The 13,779-nt window shown below is 39.0% G+C and overlaps 1 pseudogene across 1 annotated transcript; it reads right to left on the bottom strand.

The window, feature by feature from the left end:
- Window positions 1-12,450: 12,450 nt before the first annotated feature.
- LOC309857744 (E2F-associated phosphoprotein pseudogene) lies at window positions 12,451-13,552 on the bottom strand (annotated as a pseudogene). The gene has a single exon. The product of its transcript is annotated as an E2F-associated phosphoprotein pseudogene (transcript).
- Between the last annotated feature and the right edge of the window lie 227 nt (window positions 13,553-13,779).

Genomic DNA, 13,779 nt, shown 5'->3' with positions numbered 1-13,779 from the left:
AGGAGGACGTTGAAGAAGTAGTAGCCGAACGAGGGGCCCCACTTGGCGATGGACTCGTAGTAGGTGGTGTAGAGGATCTGCGTAGGGAAGAGCATGAGGCGAGTATAGAAGAAGGAGGCAATATTCTGGTTTTTCCCCCAAGATATTATTTATAATTTTTGTTGGTGAGGTTTTCTTATGCTTACTGGATTTTTTGAGCACCCCCCCCCCCCACTGTTTTAAACTCCGTCTTTTCTAATGGAAACTTTCCTTAAATTTCATTCACACATACAAGTGAGACTCTGGGACTTGGAGTACTATGGGTGGAGCTTGTCTGCTGTGGTTTCCTCTAGGGTGACCCTTGGCAGGCAGGTGTTAGAAATGGCTGCATCCCCCCACCTCCCATTCCAATGGCTGGAGCATTTCCTCTGGGACTCTTACTTGGTCCTGAGGGACTTTCAGTTTCTGTCAGAGGTAGCTTAGTTCAGGGTTTTGTTGAGCCCTCTGTTTTCTGTTTGGTGCCTCACTGCTGTCCTCTGCTGTCCTTAAGGGCTTTTGAACCGGATTCTTCTGTGCAGCTTCTGTGGAGACTAAACCTGCAGTTGAAAGAAAGGGTAAGTGTCATCTAGGGGTCTAAATGGTCCTTTTCAAAGACTTCTGACCAGACCGTGTTTTTAGGGGAAGCTCAACCCCTCCCCCTTTTTCTTGGCCTTTTGAGTTTTTGCTTAATATCTTCTTTTACTGTCATATTATTGGGGTTTTGTGGGGAAGGTGGGGAGATGACTATTTAATTTCCCTGGTTTAACACGATCTGGGCCTCTTCTCATGTCTGAAGCATCCGTGCTTACGAGCAGAGGTGTCTGGTGATTGGAAGCCTGGTGTACATTCTGGCAATTCTGGCAAGGGCAGCACCCTAGCTGCTCCACTCCCATGAACTCCTTCCCTGTGGCTCCCACCCGGATTCGGTTCACGTTCTTACGTTGATGTGTGTCTAGAATTGTGTCTCAGAAGGACCCATTTTCTTCAGCAGAGGAATGTTTTATATATTGAAGGCTGTTTTACCTTTAATCCTCTCCAGTTTAAGTATTTCAGTCTCTCCGTTTTGTGTCTGACTGTAACTTGTTCTGTAGATAGACTCAGAACAACTAAAACAACATCCTTGAGAAAATTTATTATAAAATGAGTTCTGAAATTAGTCTATTTTTTTGTTATGCTGTTTTTTCTCTGGAATATTGCTTTGTGTCAGCTGTGAAAAAAAAACAAACAAAAGGATTTCTAAGAAGGTTTTATTTTTATTATTATTCTCCATGGATCAATCATTCCAAATTAAAATGGTGGTATTTGTGCTTCTCCCTGAAACTGACTAACTGATACTGAGTAACACCTAAGAGAAGCAGGAGGGAGTGGAGTTAGTAAGAGATCTTTAGAGGAAGCTTTGTCTTTTATCCCTTCCAGAGACTCATCTAATGGGTAGAAATGTAGTTTCTGATCTCTGTGCCTAGTTATTATGAAAAATTGGGATCTCTGAGGTAGCCAGCGCTCCAACTATGAAAGATTGATGAACACCTGAATTATATAATGAGAAATTAATTGGTGGTCAGAGTAGATGCAGCAGAACTAGTATAGTGTTTAACTCTGTGATTTAAACTTTCCGGCTACCTTCCGACTGTCTTCTATACTGTTAACTTTATTGTATATGTCCTGTTTTGCAGCTCTTAAAATATCATCACTCTTTCTCTGTCCCCCGCCCCCGCACCTTCTTCCTTTTTAAGAAATTTTTGGAGTTAATCACACTATAGGAGTCCCTTAAAAATGAAGGGTGGAGCTTTGTGGGTGGAGGGTAGGAGAGGGTAGCTTATTTAATTCAGAGGTAATGTTGTGACTTTTTTTTCCCTCGCTGTACCTGTCTACAAGGTAGCTAGTGTTGAAACAACATTGGAATGTAACTGTTTTAAGAACTCTGGTTTATCTTTTCCAATAATTGAATTTTGTTAAAATGAGGCACACATGTATTTTCTTTCTTTTATCAGTATGCTCTTAGCTAAGTATGCATTTTCAAGGTTTATTTTAATTGCTTCTAACAAAAAGCTTACACCGAGATGGGTTTCTATCAGAACTGCCTGTTTGGAGCCTTTTTGTGACTGGCTTTTTGTGACTGGCTTTTTTTGTGACTTTTTGTGAGTGGCACAATCATTCACTACCACTTGCCTTTGGCAAATAGTACATGTATTTGGGCACTTAGAAAATCAGACTTTTTAATTTTTTTTTAATGGACAGAAGAAAAATAACCATAGTTTAATTAACTGGCAGAAAATTCAACATAGGGGTTACTTTCCATATTGTTAGTATAACCTATTTTCCATTACTTTCAGTTGCAGTTATCTTTTTTTGGAAGAACATTTTCACAAAGGATCGCTTTGATGGCAGTTCTTTCTTACTATTCTGATGTCTGTCACTGTACTTTATGTAATACATTGAGTGGGGATTTCCTGTTGTTTTAATTCTTGTGAATGCTTTAATATTTCTGATGTTATTAGAAAGCAGGAGGAATACTACTGTGGAGTGGGGGTTCAGAAACTATCTTGAGTAGGCCCGGTAGCCTTTTGAAAGCTTTCTGTTGCAGCAGAATATCCTGCTTAAATGTCACCTTTATAGGGTCAGCTAACTTCTTTGAAAATGAATTGTTTTGATTCAATGAACCAGATTGCCTTTTTCCCCTTGTATCTTTTAGCTAGTGAGTACTTCTTTTTGTATGTAGATAGAAAAGGGGTGATTTCAGTTAGCAGTATCTCTTTTCTACTTTTGTACAGTCTACCTTTTTAAATAGTCTTTTCTCATTGTCTTATGATATGGTTCTGTATTAATTTTCTAATACAGTAGGAGCCAACAGACATGTCGCCTCAGCAAATCTATTTGTGAGGTTATAGTGGAAGGTGCTTTTCCCTAAGATCTTTGTTACGAAATAACAGTTGAGTTCCTAGACCATCTTACAAAAGGATTTTTACACCTGAATGGCTAGTGGTCATTGGTTCGAATTGGTCCAGGGGACAGGAGCATTGTGAAGAACAGCGACAAATAAAAATGAAACTTTCTTTCCATTTGCGGGTTATAAAAGGACATCCTCAAGAATAAAGTTGATTACGCAAACGTCTTGGTTCTGTTTTTGTTTGAATTAATTGTCATTTTGTTTCTCTCCACCCGATGGCCATAGGCTACTTGAGGGTTAGATTATCAGAGATCCCAGAGAATGTTTACATTAGATCCGAGAGAACAGTTGTGTCCCAAGTCCTCTGCTGAGATTGGATCAAGTGTCCAGCCCCATGGCAGGGTCTGTGAAAGGGTTTGTGATTGACAACCTTGCAGAATTTATGTAGAGAAGTTATTTTCTGTAAGAAAGGGTGGGGCAGTGGAGTTCAGGGGTGTGTGGTGAGGAATGCATTTCCACTAGCACATGGAAGGACACTTTTAGATCTGGTCCACTTGGCTGTGGTGAGACTGGTGAGTAGGGTGTTCAAAAACAGGGCCACCTAAACAAACTGTAGTAGGGGAAGAGGGTCTTTCCTTAGAAGGGGATGTTCATATCCTTAAAAGAGGATAGGCATCATCGTCACCAGCCTCCAGCACGGGGGACAGTGGAGCATTTAAACATTTTAAAACTTTTCTTTTTAGGCGATACTGTTAACATAATGGTGGGAAACACCAGTAGTCTCCAAATGATATACGTAAGATGAACGATTGGGCTGTGGAAAGAAATACAGAATCACTAATGTTTATTTTTATCTAAAAATGAGAGTGAAGCCTTACTAATTCTTGTTTTTAAAGATTCTTTTATTCATTTTATGGAGAGAGAGTGTGTGCACCCAACCGGGGCTGGAGAGAGGTGGGTGGGGGGGTGGCAGAGGGAGAGGGACTTCCCGCTGAGTGTGGAGCCCGCGGAGAGTGGAGTCCGGAGGGTGGTGTCGGATGTGGAACTCCATCCCGGGGCTCTTGAGATCATGACTCCAACTGAAATCAATAGTCAGATGCTCAATTGACTGAGCCACCCAGGGGCCCCAGCCTTATTAATTCTTATTAAATGTTTGATACCAATATCCACACTCTATCCATGTGTGAAGTGGTCCTATGTCACTTCAGGTTCCATAGCACCAAAGAGTTGACAGTGTAACTGTCTCTTATTCATTTATATGTTTATAAACTAGTACAATTTCAAGGTAGATTTAGAGATGATACGATTTAATTTCTGTTAATCTAATTTTTCAAAATGGTCAAATGACTTAAAAAGATAGTTTCAAAAATAACAGTGCCGTGATGAAGGCCAGGGATCTGTTGTTAGTGCTGCAGGTGGATTATTGGTTTAGTTCTTTTCAAGATTTTAGGAGGTGGGCCCTGTGTTACAAACCCGGTTTATATCCGAGGACGCGGATAAGCAGAGTGGCGTGGCAGTTTCCAGAGGTCAGAGAGCAGAAGCATACTTGGACCTAGACAGTTTGCTTTCAGAGCCTGTTCACTTCGATGCTGAGCGGTGCTGCTTTCAAGGCCGATGATCACTCCAGTGAATTCAAGCATATTTGGTAGATAGGATGGAGAATTTAATTTAGAAAATACAGTAAGGCCGTAAAGGAAACTTTCCCCCTTGGACCTGTCTATGCATCTGTGTATCTATCTTTGATTGCCATTAAAGCCACATTCAGAAATAACTGAACATAAACTCAGACCTGCAATCGAATATTAAAATCTTTAGCCCACAGTTTATCACACGGTGCACTTTGTTTCATTGCTGTCACTTAAATATTAATAATTTTTAGTGAAAACAAAATTAATGTAAATAAGAAAAATTTTACATATTTACTTTGTCTCAGTCACATTTGTTACACAGTTGACTGTTGAACAACACAGGTTTGAGCGGTCTAGGTCCATCTATGTGCAGTTTGCTTTTTTTGTTGGTACACAGTATAGTATTGTATTTTCTTTTATGATTTTCTTGATAGCATTTTCTTTTCTCTAGCTTACTTTATTATATATAATACACATAACATACAAAATGTGTGTTAATTAATTGTTATAGGTGAGGCTTCTGGTAAGCAGTAGTCTGTTATTAGTGAAGTTTTTGGGAAGGTGAAAGTTACACACAGATTTTTGGCTATGTGAGGGGTTAGCACCCTTAACTCCTGTACTGTTGAAAGGCTGACTGTATGTAATGTATATTTTTATGTATATAAATTTACATTTTATAAAAGTGTATTTTCATGTATATGATGAACCATATAATTTTTATTTGTATTTATTAGGGATGTGTGTTCAAGATAATCTTAGTGATGGGGCTATGATAAAGATTTGTGGAGGGGGCATTTATCTTAAAACCAGGAGCAAAAGGCAGTAGAGGATGTCATTGTGTCCAGTAAGCAACTGAAAAAGTCAATGCTCAGACCTTGAGGAGAGTGGTGGCTTTTAAAAATTTGCTTCCCTTTATTTTGAACCTGGTTATACCTTTGATCTTCAAAACAAGCTGAGAAGACATAGGGTAGGTTTCAACCCTTAAAGCAATGTCTTTTGTGGAAATTGAGCATTCAGAAACAGGAGTGTGGGGGAAATCATCGCAGACAATCTTTTGCATGAAAGCTACACACTAGAGAGATACATTTTTAGGTTTTAGGAACTTGGAGGAAAGTTACTGTCAGGGAAGCTGAAGACAAATTTTCAGAGTTATGAATAAGATCGAAAGTTACTGCTTGTTCTGGAGAAATTGTAGTAGTTTCAAGCTTTGATTTTTCTTTAATGGGATTGATGAAGATCAGTGCAAGACCATAAGAGAAGACCCCAGAGAACTGATTATAATGTTACTCATTGCCTTATGTTCAGAAGATGAGCAGGAGTCTACCTCCCAGCATTCTGTACAAAAGAATAGACTCCCTCTGGTTCCGTAGCTTATCATTCCATTTGCTTCTTTTTTATAATATGGTCAGCCTTTATTATAAATTTTTCTAATATACTGTGAAACGCTGTCTTTTGCTTTTACCTGCTCTGTGGAAGTCATTCAAATCCCTGTTGCTTATTCTTTAACAGAAGTGTCCAGTGATGGAGAGTGAATCTTCTCTCCGATGGCAGAGGCGTAGTTTGTTGGTCATTAGCTTCATTAGACTGTGATACAAATACTGGTATTTTTCAGACTAATTAATACTGAATAATCGGTAAATTAATCTCAGTAATACTGTAGATTCTACTGCAGGTGTACTTAGCCCCCGGATAGGCTTTATTAAAGTATATCCAGAGTTACATTTATCAGTACTACCAATGCATCATCTCCTTTTCATCTACTTCTTTTAGCATTTACCTAGAAAGCCTTCAAAGCACTTGTTTTTATGGAAACCACTTCTTGGCTCTGACCAGCAATAGGAATGTAAAAATCATATATTCTCATTGGGCCTCATGTTCTGTTCTTTTTTTTTTTTTTTTTTTTTTTTTGTGGTCTTGTTTAACTCATTTCTCTGTTCCTTAAATATCTTGTAAATTGGTAGATAGGTCTAGACATGTGATTGAAATTTAGTAGTTTAAAAAAATGTAGTACTTTTGTTTTTTAAGACAGGAATTCTTCCTAAGAGTTGCTACATATTTCTGCAAGAGACAAAGGTTTGGCTGTTCATTTTTATTTTTTTTTTTTTAAAGATTTTATTTATTTTATTTGACAGACAGAGACCACAAGTAGGCAGAGAGAGAGAGAGAGAGAGGAGGAAGCAGGCTCCCTGCTGAGCAGAGAGCCTGATATGGGACTCGATCCCAGGACCCCGAGATCATGACCTGAGCCGAAGGCAGTGGCTTAACCCACTGAGCCACCCAGGCGTCCTGGCTGTTCATTTTTAATTTGTAGTGCACTGGGGCTTCAGATAGTTTTTCAAGTTCCCATCAGCCACTAACGCTTTTGGTATCCATTGATAATTATTTCCTACTCCATCATTTGTAGTCATTTCTTCTGAATTTATTAGCTGGATTTATTCTATAAGCTGGACCTTCTTCATCAACTCGTTATTTCCCTGTGAATTATAGTTCTTACAAGAAAGACAAGATAAGGGGCAGCTGGGTGGCTCAGTTGGTTAAGCGACTGCCTTCGGCCCAGGTCGTGATTCTGGAGTCCCAGGATCTAGTCCCCCATCAGGCTCCCTGCTCAGTGGGGAGTCTGCTTCTCCCTCTGACCCTCCCCCTTCTCATGCTCTCTTTCTCAAATAAAAAAGACAAGATAAGGGGCACCTGGGTGGCTCAGTCAATTAAGCATTCAACTCTAGATTTTGGCTCAGGTCATGATCTCAGGATCCTGTGATCAAGCCCCTTGCCTGGCTCCATGCTGGGTGTGGAGCCTGCTTGGGATTCTCTCTCTCCCTCTGCCCCTACTCTCTACCCCCGTGCTCATGTGCAAGCTCTCGGGGCTGGGGGGAGGGAGGGAACAAGATAAAACTTTGATGTTCTCCTTTTATATATGAGTTTACAGCATCTATGGAGTCTAATGAAAGGTTTTATAAAATATCATTATTAGTTCATAAATATTTATATGAATAATGTGCTTTATATCAATTGCAGTATTTCTTTTTAATGAAATTTGGCTCTTGAATCTGTACAAAATATACTCCAGGCTGATCTACATTTGTATATTTCTTGTCCCAGACCTAGTGTAGCCATATCTGTAAGACATCCTAGTTCCTTTTTGTTGAAAAAGGTTTTTAAGGATACAATCTGTGTGCCAGGGAAACTTGTTGCTGCTAGGCCTTTCAGTGGATAGAAGTTGAAAACACACACACACACACACACAAACACGAGTTTATACTAATACTTTAAATTCCAATTTAAGGGGCGTCTGGGTGGCTTAGTGGGTTTAAGCCTCTGCCTTTGGCTCAGGTCATGATCTCAGGGTCCTGGGATCAAGCCCTGCATTGGGCTCTCTCTGCTCAGTGGGGAGCCTGCTTCCCTCTTACTCTCTGCCTGCCTCTCTGCCTACTTGTGATCTCTGTCAAATAAATAAAATAAAATCTTAAAAAAAGAAATTATTAAAAAAAAGATTTCTTCTTTTTATTCTTAGACTATTTCAATATGCATGGATAGTAAAAACTCCATGTTTTAAAGTTGCTCGAACCAATTTTTTGTGTAGTTCTCCCACGGACTGGATAAACATTTAGGTGTCACTGATCTCTGTTTCCTTTCAGCTTTAGGAATTTCTTTTTTTCTTCAGAGATATTTTTGATTTAATTTAGTTTAAAAAAAGATCGGTGCAAAGTAAATATTTTTAAAAAGGTACTTTGATTCCTCTCTACTCTTCCTCTTTCTCTATAACCATTTTTATTAGTTTTTAATTTATCTTCCCTGGTTTTTAAATATAAGTAAATGTACATGTCTGTGGATGTGTTTGACATTACCCTTAAAAAAAAAAATACTTATTTTTAGAGAGAAAGTGTGTGTGCAAGTTGGGGTTGGGTAGGGCAGTGGGAGACAGAATCTCCAGCAGATTCTCCGCTGGGCACAGAACCTGAATTGGGGCTCGATCAGGCTGTGGCCTGATACCATGATGAGATCAGCTCCTGAGCAGAAACCAAGAGTCTGGTGCTTAACCGTCAGAGCCACCCAGGCACCTTGACACTGCCCCTTAAAACAGTCTCCTCTGCCTAGGCTTTTTAGGTTAGTGAGGATGTGACCTCACTGCCTGGTAGTGCTTTGAGAAGTGTCCTCTTCCCTCTTCTTACACTTTCAAAGTCTCCCCACGTCCTCATCAATCAACTTACGGGTGTTTTGTCAGCTCGCTTTGGGAACCAGTGTCTGTTAGTGGGAAGGAAAAAGGAAGAAAATGAATGTTGATCAAATTGTGTGTCATTGTCTCCTAAGGTAGGATTATTTTCCCCCATTATTAAAGAGGAGGACGTTAAAGTTCAGTAGGCTGTAGTTACACATGGCTGGTAAGAAGTCGGTTCATGTGGAGGATTCAATGCACCTGAAGTCTGTTTGTAATATATCAAGAGTGATGTGCAGGTATCTCAGCATTTCAGTGGTGGTTGTGCTAGCATACTGAAAAGTTGTTGTTTTTAAGATTTTTATTTATTCATTTACTTGAGAGAGAATACAGTGTGGGGGGATAAATGGTAGGAGCAGAGGGAGAAACAGACTCCCCGCTTGGCAGGGAGCCTAATGTGGGGCCCCAGGATCATGTCCTGAGCAGAAGGCAGACACTTAACCGACTGAGCCACCCAGGTGCCCTTGAAAATTTTTAATCTAACATTTCAGAGGATCTCATTTTATTTTGCTTTTTATTATTAATATTTTTTAGATTTTTTTAATTTATTCATTGGAGAGAGAGCAAACATGAGTGGTGGGTGGCGGGGGAGAGATGGGGGGAGGGTCAGGAGGAGAGGAGGGAGCACACTCCCCACTGAGCACGGAAGCCTGATGCAGGGCTCAGTGGTAGAACCCTGGGATCATGAACTGAGTTGGAGGCAGACGCTTAACCAACTGAGCCACTCAGGGACCCTTTGTTTTTATTTTTTGATGGCACTTAAGAATCTGATAGAAAACCTCACTTTTGTGTCTTTTCAAAAGAATTTTTGATAGTTATATTTTAAAATGTATAATATATGAAATGCTTAATATTTACAATTTAACAATGGGAATTGAAAAAAGAATTATAAAGAAGTCTAAGCCTTTTAAGTACTCTTACTGTTTAAACTGTATAGTTTTTAAAATTAGTTTTTATGAAGGCCAAATTTATTGCATATATTTTCCTTCTGTTTTAAGCTGAAACCAATGCCTGGAGCATCCGTTTAATGTTCAAATGGCAGATTAGCAGACAGAATAATTATTTCTACTCTCAGATACCTTGTAATTTATGAGGACCATAAATTCCCTATCTTCTCTCTGTTTTCTTAACTATACATGGAAATTCATTCTCTTGAAAATGTGTTGCCCCATATTTAACAAGTTTTTTTTTTTTTTTTTTTTTCCTATTCTAGTTTGGGAATACCTGCTACTGTAATTCAGTTCTTCCAGCACTTTATTTTTGTCATCCATTTTGGGAAAAAGTTCTAGCATACAAGAGCCAACCTAGGAAGGAGAACCTTCTTACCTGCCTAGCAGACCTCTTCCATAACATAGCCACTCAGAAGAAGATTCCTCCTAAGAAGTTCATAACAAGATTACGGAAGGAAAATGGTAATTCTTCTACTTCTGAACGTATTCTTACGTACCAGAAAGGGTAAATAATAGCACACCACAGTTCAGCAGGCACTGACTGAGCATCATCTAAGACTGAACGTACGTTAGCCATGGAAAAACCAATGCTGATGTTCCTGTCTTGAAGGAAGTGCTAGTTCAGTGAGGGAGGTAATCACACAGTAATTAATATGAGGTATGATTAATGTTGGAAGTATGTTCTACAAAGATTACATTCTGTATACCAGGAAATGAGAAATGATAATTTTTTTATTTTATTTATTTTTGCCTGCTTGGCTCTTCTATGGAGAATAAAGTTGGGTCTTCTTCCCATTATCTGTTGTTTTTGTAGTTTCATGTCTGTTTCATGTCTGCTTCATGTCTGTTTCACGTCTGTTAAGCCATTGGATCTTTACACTACCCTGATTTAGAGAGCATGTGATCTCTCCCACTTTAGCCCTGCAAAGAATAGAGGCTAAAAAGCTTTCCAGAAACTTTTTGGCTTAGGGTAGGTGTAGGTGGTTTTAACTCCACAACCCCCTTTTAAAAATAGTTACTGATTAAGCCTGTCTTCTCATTTCTCTCTTCAATGTTTTTCTTTTAGATTTGTATAATGCTCACAGCAGGCCCAGAAGTCAGATGTTATTACCTCATTTTATATGAAATAGTGGATGCTCAGAGGAGTTAAAATGACTTACAAGGGTCCCACACATGTTTCTGACATCTAAGTCCCATATTCTTTCTGCTGTGTTATGTTACCTCAGAAAATTAAAGTAGGATTTATCTATTTTTTTAAAATTTGCATTAGTTTTGTTTTTTTTTTAAGATTTTATGTATTTATTTGACAGAGATCACAGGTAGGCAGGAGAGGCAGGCAGAGAGAGGAGGAAACAGGCTTCCTGCCAAGTGGAGAGCCCGATCCAGGGCTCGATCCCAGGACTCTGGGAATCACGACCTGAGCCGAAGGTAGAGGCTTTAACCCACTGAGCCACCCAGGCACCCCTCAAGCAGGATTTAAATCACATGTAGAATTCTGGGTTTTGTTTGATGTAGCCAGTTTAATCATTGTGGAAATAAAATTGAGTGGTATTTTTAGTTTGATTTATTATCAAAAGATGCTCACAGAAATAAGATTTGAGACGTCTTTAAGATTGGTTACCCAACACACCATTGAATAATGCTGTCCTTAACTGCATGGACACTGTTCATTATCCCATGAACTGAGATAAGCCTGGGTCATATCCAGTGTCCTGTGTAAGAAGACACTGAGATAACATGGCAGTAGGCTATTATTCTTGAATCTGATTCACCTGTTAAAAGATTTTGTTCATTTCCTCTGTAAACAGATACAAAGCAGTTGATCATTCATTCACAAAAACAAATCTTTTTGTGTTTTCCCTATGAAATCCAAACATCTCTCTTAAGTTAGAAATCTGTGTAGTATCTTCTGTTTTTAAGAACACCAAATACAGCTCAGTTAGAGTTTGGTTGAGTGATTCAAGTCCCTTAAGTCATTTTGTCTGTATTGGTATGAAACTTCAGGGATTTTGTCTTGGTAGAAAATTCATGTACATGGTACTTGAACATGCCATCTTTCTCGGTGATTTTGTTAGTATTTTAGAAATGGTCAGCATCAGAAACATGAAACACAGAATACACAGTATTTTCTTTTTACAGGAAGTCACGCTGCACACAGAGCGCACAGAGCTCAAGTTACTGTGTTTTGAAAGTTGCGTCTCTGTGGCTTTACATGTTTGCTTGTCAAAGCAAGAATGTTTTTGTAGTGTTTATATTTTTTTAATAATTCAGTATTTTCTGAAAAATTTTTAAATGTTTTGGCAGAGTACATTGTACAGTATACTTCTTTTGTTTGATGAAATTGATTCCAGGGTGAATATTCCAAACTTATGAACTTATGCTCTCATAGTTTTGTTTCATTTTTCTATACCTCAGAAACAGTATTTAATGGAAAAGCATGTTTATTATTTGATGTTGCTGGCATTTGTATGAAGTACAGTTTTGCCTTTTGATTTTTTTTCCTGGACTATCCATTGCTTAACTCTCCTTCTGACCTTATGTTTGCTGGGGTTTTTTGTTTGTTTGTTTGTGTTTAAATCTATGGCACAAATGGATGTTGCCCATTTCAGAATTTCCACTAACTTTGACTGTTGGATTGTTGTTCTTTTTTTCTTTTTTAAATTCTAAAGAGCTTTAATATATAAAAAGGCCCATAGTTTCCAAATGTCCCTCAAAAAGGGAATTGATAATGAGTCCCATCAGAGCTGGGGAAAAAAAAAATGTTAAGGGGGTGGAGAGATGAAGGCTGACAATCATTCTCTTTCAAAAAGATCAACAATGTGTCCTCAAATAACCGCTCAGAAGGAAAAGAACTGTCCATATTTGCCTTACATACGGTATTGGGCAATTAAATGCCAACTTAGCTATTTAAGAATGACTTGCTAAAACGTTGAAAAAATGAAAGACTTCATCCTTGTCATAGACTGCCACTTCAGTGGAACATTCGGTGCACATGACTGGGTGGTAGAGATCTTCTGCTTGTGCCTCTGCTGGCTCTGCAGCATCCTCATGGTTGGACCTCATCTTCTTAGGGCCTCGCCTTTTCTTCCTGTTCTCTGGGATTTTGTATCTTAGAACCTCCTCTTTGTTGACAGAACAATTCATCACAAACATTGCTCTATACTGAGTTTTGTAGGATTCGTGCCTTTGGCAATCAAGACATAGTGTGGTCATGCAGGCAGGGCAATTCAAGACAGCATCACTATTTGGAACAGGCTGCTGTTGTTGATGTGGCCTTGTATTCCAAAACCATGGTAGCCTCTTCTCTGTGCATCAACCCAGGCCTGATCTCTGTTCTCTTTTTCAGGATCACAAAGTAACTCATCATTTGTTGGAATCCTGTGTTGCTTTTTCTTCTTCTTCTTGGTCACCTGTGCTGTTTTGTCTTCATCCTCAGAATCAGAATCAAAATATATATCATCATAGTACTTTGTCAGAGCTGTTCCAGCTTTTCCAGTTCCCGAGGAAGACCCTGTTTCCAGAGAGGATAACTTGTCCTCCATTTTTTTTATGGTAGAATTTAATTCGGCTTCCATTTCTTTTTCAAATTCATCTTCACTAGATGATTCACTTTCTCCAGTAAGACATTCTCTGATGGGTTTTCGTTTTTGGTCAGGAGTTCCATGTAAAAGCACATCCACTTCATCTTCAGAACTGCTCAAAGCGGGTTCTTCGTCGCTAGGCTCTTCTACTGCGTAGGGGTCGTAGTCCTCCTGGAGCCGGTTCATGGTGGCCTGCACCCTCGGACACCGACTACGAGCCGCCGCACAGCATCTGTTTACTCCGCAGGTGCCCCAGCTAAAGCGTCTGCCACTCCACTTCCTGGATTGTTGTTCTTAAACCAGTTTTCTTCCATGGTATGCTGTAAATAAACACGTCATGTTTTGTACTTGCAGTCGATACTAGCTCCATATTATGTTAACCACTGATATTTTATATAGCTAATCATTTCGATATTAGTTGGGAAGAAACTGTTTTAATTTCAGTAATGGATTTTTGCTTTTAAAATTTTAATTCATGTTTCCTAACCATAGCATATAAGAA

This window comes from Mustela nivalis (genome assembly GCF_964662115.1).
Source record: "Mustela nivalis genome assembly, contig: HAP1_SCAFFOLD_1169, whole genome shotgun sequence".
NCBI lineage: Eukaryota > Metazoa > Chordata > Mammalia > Carnivora > Mustelidae > Mustela > Mustela nivalis.
This window is presented reverse-complemented; position numbering and strand designations above follow the sequence as displayed.